General features: G+C 36.3%; 1 long non-coding RNA gene across 1 annotated transcript in view; it reads right to left on the bottom strand.

Moving 5' to 3' along the window:
* Positions 1–329: 329 nt before the first annotated feature.
* Positions 330–9,174, bottom strand: part of LOC128993511 (uncharacterized) — a 41,824-nt gene continuing 32,979 nt past the window's right edge. The window contains exon 6 of the long non-coding RNA XR_008490763.1: positions 330–548. This is a non-coding gene — a long non-coding RNA (uncharacterized LOC128993511). The remainder of the gene's footprint in view (positions 549–9,174) is intronic.

Raw genomic sequence — 9,174 nt, 5'->3', positions numbered from 1 at the left:
TCTGTGTTTTACTGCAGCATGACTAGCATGATCTAATTTGTTGAGGATACAATGTCAAAAAACTTATGGCTTTTTATCCAGTTTCATCTATTGTAAGGGATGGCACCTGCAGTCTCCTGTGTGATTGTTTATGATAGGTGCTCCAGAAACATGATCAGAAGTTCTTGATATTAGTATATTACAATATTATCCATCATTGAAAAGAATATTTGATGGAATCATATTGGTAGCGATAAATGGGTGACAAAATTGTAGGAAGTTTTCAGAGAAAGTGTATTTTCAATCTTCAAAGGGGATTACATTTAGTTTGGGATTTTCTCGGGACGGGATTTGTTCCAACCATCAGCGATTTTGCGGCGTCGTGATTAATGATATGATAATGCAATCGTGGAATATGTTCACAAATTTGACATAATGGCATTACATGTTCACGGTGGTCCCAAGATCGAAGGGGAGGGGTTCACACATTTGCTGTGATCCTGGGAGATGTCCAAGATTTTACTAATGTTATTGGAGCACGATGATGATGTCCTCCGTGGTTGTGGGAGCTATATAAGGTACAAAATAGGATTTTAGACACTAGCAGTATTACATCTGTGACTGGCTCACACAATTAATTAACTATGGCGACAGCTGATTCATAGATGGGAAGTCTACTTCAGTATCGAATAGTCAATGGTGTAGCAATGTATGCTACAACTTTTGGAATCACATTAACTGTTTTTTATATCACTCAAATAATTGGATTTCTTGATGTCATTGGACATTGAAAAACTAAAGAAAAAGACAATCCCTATATGGATCCAGGAATCCTGTCGGTTACTTCAGGACGGTTTCTCAACTTCCTGTACAAATGATGAAAATCACTATAAATTTCCCTTCCAAAGTTCACAGGATTACCTACTCATGGCCATCATAAAAAGTCTTTGAGGAATAACATTTTATCATTGCTCCTCGTCAAGACTTAATCATCATGAGGTGCTTCCATATTGAATGATATCACAACACAAAGCGAGCAAGCATAGAGGGAGGATGTGTCCATTCCAGTTAGGTACTCATCTTGAAATAGTAATTGAGTAAGCTACCATCCTAGCTATCTGTGTACAGCCAGGCACAGCTGTTTACATATCCTAAGGCTATACACCCACTAGAGTGATCTGTATATAAATTATTATTATAACTGCAACGATTTATTTTGTTTCTAGAACCAAACGCACACTGTCCGATGTCTGTAGAGAGAGAGCAGGGGATTTAACAAAAACTGCCAGTTCAGCATATACAAGTTTCTGATGCATGTACAGCTATGCCGCCTAAAGAAGGTACTGTTATTTGCTTAAATATTGTATTAATAATAAAAATACTGTAAAGTTTACAAAAAGTAGTGATATTTAACACTAATAAAAAAAAATTAAAAGAATAATCAAATATACTAATAACATTTTACCTTGTGATTATGGGACCTCTACTTCAAAAAATTCATCTCTTAGAAATTAGTTTGAATTCAAGCGATAACTATTCATTGGTAATGTAATATATCCCTTTTCTACCAAGCCTAATTATTATGAATAGTAAGTAAACCAGTATTAAGAAGATGAGTAATTGGGACAAAACCACTAAACTGAGATAATTAGATTAGGCATGTGTGGATTTTCTTAGACATATCTTTGTCTAGACATTTTGCTGAGCCGTACTATACTTACTTACTTACTTACTCCTGTGGCCATGTAAACCCAAGGTGGTTTTTAGCCTCGCCAACTCCGCCTCCATTTTTCCCTGTCTTCGGTCAATTCTTCTCTTTTTTCTTATCTCCCAATTTTCTTACATCTTTCAAGACTTGGTCACTCCAACGCAGTCTTGGCCTTCCTCTGGGTCTTCTACCATTTGGTCTACCCGTGTATACCTGTTTAACTAGACTCTTCCCTTCTTAAAACGTGGCCTAGCCACCTCAATCGTTTACTCTTTATTAAAGCAATTAGGTCTGGCTCATTATATAAGTCTCTCAGTTCACTATTTTTCCTTACCCTCCACACTCCTGCTTCATGAATAGGTCTGTATATTTTCCTAAATACTTTGTTTTCAAAAGTAATTAGCTTTCTTTCTGAATACTTTGTTAAAGCCCAGATTTCACAGCCATATAGTATTATTGGTTGAAGTATCGTCTTGTAAATCCTTATTTTAGTTTTCTTACTCAATAATTTGCTGCTTAATACCTTATTCAGGCCCCAGTAGCACCTTTCCGCAGATCTTATTCTACTAATAATTTCATTATCTTCTCTATTATTACTGACTACTGTTACTCCTAAGTATTTAAATTCATTAGTTAGTTTAAAGCTATGGTTCGATACTTCTAAAGGTGCTTCATTAATATCAATTTCTCTACATATTTTCATATAATGTGTTTTGTCTTCATTAACTAACAGACCAACTTTTTTAGCTTCCACTAATAAATTTTCTGCTAGATTTATTAGGTCCTGTCTATTTTCTGCAATAGGAGCCGTACTATAGACAAAAATAATTAAATATAGACCAAACGCAGTTCTGCGGTTAGCATATGTTCTGGCGTCCACTGCTAGGAGTTCCATGTAGCTACGGCGCACACCGCTGCATTGTCTGCTGATAGCATACAGCGAGGAGACAATGACGGCAACGAATCGAACACAGAGCATGCTCTAGCGGTACATCGCGGAACCTTCTTTTGACAGTCTATATTTATTACATTTGTTTTGAGAAAGGGTTGGTTTCCCCAGAAATAAGAAGTAAAATCGTATATAACAATCAAGCCTTTATTTTAATTGAGCTCTAAAACAAACAGCAACCCTACAAATAAGACTATTATAACTACAATGTGAGAGCCGACTACAGAACCGATCTGGAGGCTGCGCATTCGCTAATCTAGGTTCCCTGTTTTACGTTAAACCTTTGAAACCTGAATAATAGGAATGAACTTCTCCTTTTTTACTAAAAAATGACGACTAAACGACAACCCCTTTGACTCCCAAGTTATTCTGATAGAACAAAACTGAACTCTACTCTTTCTCCCAAAAACATGACTTAACTTTTAAAACTCCCCGTCGGAGCTGACCTCAACAATAGTAATTACTACATACATACGTAATTACTACTTTTGTAATCATGTCAAAACATTGGTTTGAGTATGTCAATTATTCGGAAATAATAGTTAAAAACATTGTTTGTTGCAGATATCTCACCTGGACGAGTTATGAACCGTAAAAAAAGATCAACCGTACCATTTCAACACTAAGGTGATTCAAGACTCGATAGTGTGAAGGAAGCAGCCATCTGGATTCCCCTGTTTGCAGGTTTTTGGTTACTGTCATACTAAAAGTATTACCTTTATTTTCATATAGGGTGGGTCTTTGAGAATCATCCTTTGGATTGAATCTCAGCACTTTTACTGAAGAAAGACAGGTTAACCAGCACTGGTTTTTATTACCACAATTTTTGAACAACTGTTAAGCAAGCCCATAAAATATGAACATCAAACAAAGTGATGGTGTTGAATAAACAAAAAATACAGAAGTATTTTAGCCTGGAAAGGTTGTGAACTACAACAAGTAGTCAACAACATCTTATTTTCCCAAAAACAGTCCGACATATGGGATTGGGATATATGCAGTTCTTTGATGCTGCAGTTTTACAAAGTATGTAATTGACCATACTTTACAACAAATGTTTATGACGAGCAACACGATTGTTCAATAGCAGAGAAAAATTGGGAAAGTAGGAGTATTTTGGCTTGGAAAAGTTATGAAATACTACAATTGGTCAACAATTCCTTCTTTTCCCTGGAACGAACCGACACATGGGACTGTGATTTATGCAGTTTTATGATTCTGCAGTTTGCAAGTTTTCTGGGTCCTGTCCTATCAAACGTTAACGTGCATGCTTCTGGATTTGTTACGAGGGGAACCGATGACTTGTAATCTTGTGGATTCCTAGCACTACATTTATTGCAGACTCTTAAGTCAGTTCATCTCAGAGTTCAGAAGGTCTTGAGCACCTGTTATTTTTTGCATGTATATATTGCCTGTAAATATTGCCTGTTATTTTTTGCATGTATATATTGCTTGTTATTGCTTGCCGTATTTATAGCCTTGTCTACCCTGGAACGTACCGATACACGGGACTGTGATTTATGCAGTTCTATGATTCTGCAGTTTGCAAGTTTTCTGGGTCCTGTCCTATCAAACGTTAACGTGCATGCTTCTGGATTTGTTACGAGGGGAACCGATGACCTGTAATCTTGTGGACTCGTAGCACTACATTTATTTCAGACTCTAAAATCAGTTCATCCCAGAGTTCAGAAGGTCTTGAGCACCTGTTATTTTTTGCATGTATATATTGCCTATTATTTTTTGCATGTAAATATTGCCTGTTTTTTTTTGCATGTATATATTGCCTGCTATTGCTTGCCGTATTTATAGCTTGTATTTATAGCCTTGTCTACCCTGGAATGGACGGATACACGAGACTGTGATTTATGCAGTTCTAAGATTCTGCAGTTTGCAAGTTTTCTGGGTCCTGTCCTATCAAACGTTAACGTGCATGCTTCTGGATTTGTTACGAGGGGAACCGATGACCTGTAATCTTGCAGACTCCTAGCACTACATTTATTTCAGACTCTGAAATCAGTTCATCCCAGAGTTCAGAAGGTCTTGAGCACCTGTTATTTTTTGCATGTATATATTGCCTATTATTTTTTGCATGTAAATATTGCCTGTTTTTTTTTGCATGTATATATTGCCTGCTATTGCTTGCCGTATTTATAGCTTGTATTTATAGCCTTGTCTACCCTGGAATGGACGGATACACGAGACTGTGATTTATGCAGTTCTATGATTCTGCAGTTTGCAAGTTTTCTGGGTCCTGTCCTATCAAACGTTAACGTGCATGCTTCTGGATTTGTTACGAGGGGAACCGATGACCTGTAATCTTGCAGACTCCTAGCACTACATTTATTTCAGACTCTAAAATCAGTTCATCTCAGAGTTCAGAAGGTATCGTACACCTCTTGTTGTTCATTCATAACTCTTCTGAGCCAAATTTTTCAGGAGAGTAATCAGCAGCAAACACAAGTTCCAAGTATTTACCATGATATATTATTACTCTATTTCATATGAAACTATTGAAGAAAATATCACATATAAAGTGAAATCATAGGGTAAGGGACAGAATGGTTCCTCCATGACTCTTCTGAGACAAATTTTTCAGGAGAGTAGTTTGCAGCAAACACTAGTTTAGTGTAGACCAAATATTTATCATGTATGCCAAAACTAGGCATGAATATAAAGTACAAAACATACAAAGTACAGGAACAAAAACAATTACTTGTAGGTTCTTTTTCAGTTGATATACCTCTTGCCCTCTTCTAAAAACTGTCTTTTTAGACTCTGTTTTAGATTTTACAATTGTTGTGAACGACTAGTATGACCATGGGAATTCGTAGAATCTGCTTCCTGACATCTTAGAACTTCCTATACAAAGGCGATGTGAGCTCTGCCTCCTCTGATAAATGCTAAGGTAATTTTGTTTGATTTTGAATTAATCAATTTTATTATCAATTTATTGAATTATCAATTTGATTTTGATTTTATTTTAATTGAGCTCTAAAACAAACAGCAACCCTACAAATAAGACTATTATAACTACAATGTGAGAGCCGACTACAGAACCGATCTGGAGGCAGCGCATTCGCTAATCTAGGTTCCCTGTTTTACGTTAAACATTTGAAACGTGAATAAGAGAATGAACTTCTCCTTTTTTCTCAAAAGAATGACTAAACGACGACCCCTTTGACTCCCAAGTTATTCTGATAGAACAAAACTGAACTCTACTCTTTCTCCCAAAAACATGACTTAACTTTTAAAACTCCCCGTCGGAGCTGACCTCAACAATAGTAATTACTACATACATACGTAATTACTACTTTTGTAATCATGTCAAAACATTGGTTTGAGTATGTCAATTATTCGGAAATAATAGTTAAAAACATTGTTTGTTGCAGATATCTCACTGTTAATACCTCACCTGGACGAGTTATGAACCGTAAATAAAGATCAACCGTATTATCTCAACACTAAGGTGATTCAAGACTCGATAGTGTGAAGGAAGCAGCCATCTGGATTCCCCTGTTTGCAGGTTTTTGGTTACTGTCATACTAAAAGTATTACCTTTATTTTTATATAGGGTGGGTCTTTGACAATCATCCTTTGGATTGAATCTCAGCACTTTTACTGAAGAAAGACAGGTTAACCAGCACTGGTTTTTATTACCACAATGTTTGAACAACCTTTAAGCAAGCCCATAAAATATGAACATCAAACAAAGTGATGGTGTTGAATAAACAAAAAATACAGAAGTATTTTAGCCTGGAAAGGTTGTGAACTACAACAAGTAGTCAACAACATCTTATTTTCCCAAAAACAGTCCGACATATGGGATTGGGATATATGCAGTTCTTTGATGCTGCAGTTTTACAAAGTATGTAATTGACCATACTTTACTACAAATGTTTATGACGAGCAACACGATTGTTCAATAGCAGAGAAAAATTGGGAAAGTAGGAGTATTTTGGCTTGGAAAAGTTATGAAATACTACAATTGGTCAACAATTCCTTCTTTTCCCTGGAACGAACCGACACATGGGACTGTGATTTATGCAGTTTTATGATTCTGCAGTTTGCAAGTTTTCTGGGTCCTGTCCTATCAAACGTTAACGTGCATGCTTCTGGATTTGTTACGAGGGGAACCGATGACTTGTAATCTTGTGGATTCCTAGCACTACATTTATTGCAGACTCTTAAGTCAGTTCATCTCAGAGTTCAGAAGGTCTTGAGCACCTGTTATTTTTTGCATGTATATATTGCCTGTAAATATTGCCTGTTATTTTTTGCATGTATATATTGCCTGTAAATATTGCCTGTTATTTTTTGCATGTATATATTGCTTGTTATTGCTTGTTATTGCTTGCCGTATTTATAGCCTTGTCTACCCTGGAACGTACCGATACACGGGACTGTGATTTATGCAGTTCTATGATTCTGCAGTTTGCAAGTTTTCTGGGTCCTGTCCTATCAAACGTTAACGTGCATGCTTCTGGATTTGTTACGAGGGGAACCGATGACCTGTAATCTTGTGGACTCGTAGCACTACATTTATTTCAGACTCTAAAATCAGTTCATCCCAGAGTTCAGAAGGTCTTGAGCACCTGTTATTTTTTGCATGTATATATTGCCTATTATTTTTTGAATGTAAATATTGCCTGTTTTTTTTTGCATGTATATATTGCCTGCTATTGCTTGCCGTATTTATAGCTTGTATTTATAGCCTTGTCTACCCTGGAATGGACGGATACACGAGACTGTGATTTATGCAGTTCTAAGATTCTGCAGTTTGCAAGTTTTCTGGGTCCTGTCCTATCAAACGTTAACGTGCATGCTTCTGGATTTGTTACGAGGGGAACCGATGACCTGTAATCTTGCAGACTCCTAGCACTACATTTATTTCAGACTCTGAAATCAGTTCATCTCAGAGTTCAGAAGGTCTTGAGCACCTGTTATTTTTTGCATGTATATATTGCCTGTAAATATTGCCTGTTATTTTTTGCATGTATATATTGCCTGTAAATATTGCCTGTTTTTTTTGCATGTATATATTGCTTGCCGTATTTATAGCCTTGTCTACCCTGGAACGGACCGATACACGGGACTGTGATTTATGCAGTTCTATGATTCTGCAGTTTGCAAGTTTTCTGGGTCCTGTCCTATCAAACGTTAACGTGCATGCTAGTGGATTTGTTACGAGGGGAACCGATGACCTGTAATCTTGTGGACTCGTAGCACTACATTTATTTCAGACTCTAAAATCAGTTCATCCCAGAGTTCAGAAGGTCTTGAGCACCTGTTATTTTTTGCATGTATATATTGCCTATTATTTTTTGCATGTAAATATTGCCTGTTTTTTTTTGCATGTATATATTGCCTGCTATTGCTTGCCGTATTTATAGCTTGTATTTATAGCCTTGTCTACCCTGGAATGGACGGATACACGAGACTGTGATTTATGCAGTTCTATGATTCTGCAGTTTGCAAGTTTTCTGGGTCCTGTCCTATCAAACGTTAACGTGCATGCTTCTGGATTTGTTACGAGGGGAACCGATGACCTGTAATCTTGCAGACTCCTAGCACTACATTTATTTCAGACTCTAAAATCAGTTCATCTCAGAGTTCAGAAGGTATCGTACACCTCTTGTTGTTCATTCATAACTCTTCTGAGCCAAATTTTTCAGGAGAGTAATCGGCAGCAAACACAAGTTCCAAGTATTTACCATGATATATTATTACTCTATTTCATATGAAACTATTGAAGAAAATATCACATATAAAGTGAAATCATAGGGTAAGGGACAAAATGGTTCCTCCATGACTCTTCTGAGACAAATTTTTCAGGAGAGTAGTTTGCAGCAAACACTAGTTTAGTGTAGACCAAATATTTATCATGTATGCCAAAACTAGGCATGAATATAAAGTACAAAACATACAAAGTACAGGAACAAAAACAATTACTTGTAAGTTCTTTTTCAGTTGATATACCTCTTGCCCTCTTCTAAAAACTGTCCTTTTAGACTCTGTTTTAGGTTTTACAATTGTTGTGAACGACTAGTATTACCAGGGGAATTCGTAGAATCTGCTTCCTGACATCTTAGAACTTCCTATACAAAGGCGATGTGAGCTCTGCCTCCTCTGATAAATGCTAAGGTAATTTTGTTTGATTTTGAAGAATATTCCATTATAGAAAATGAGCTATAACCTTACCCTAAGTGTCGTGGTAAGACCTGGAACAGGGGCTGATTTACCTTTTTGTTTTTAGGTCCCCAGAGGCCAAAAACACCATCTGTTCAAATTTACGAATATTATTAAATATACGAATGTTATTTAAACGAATATACTAATAACATTTTACTTTATGATTATGGGACCTCTACTTCAAAAAATTCATCTCTTAGAAATTAGCTTGAATTCAAGCGATAACTATTCATTGGTGATGTAATATATCCCTTTTCTACCAAGCCTAATTATTATGAATAGTAAGTAAACCAGTATTAAGAAGATGAGTAATTGGTACAAAACCACTAAACTGAGATAATTAGATTAG

The sequence above is a fragment of the Macrosteles quadrilineatus genome, unplaced genomic scaffold (genome assembly GCF_028750875.1).
Source record: "Macrosteles quadrilineatus isolate MER2022 unplaced genomic scaffold, UCM_ALF_1.0 Scaffold_4__1_contigs__length_99947679, whole genome shotgun sequence".
Classification (NCBI taxonomy): Eukaryota; Metazoa; Arthropoda; class Insecta; order Hemiptera; family Cicadellidae; genus Macrosteles; species Macrosteles quadrilineatus.
This window is presented reverse-complemented; position numbering and strand designations above follow the sequence as displayed.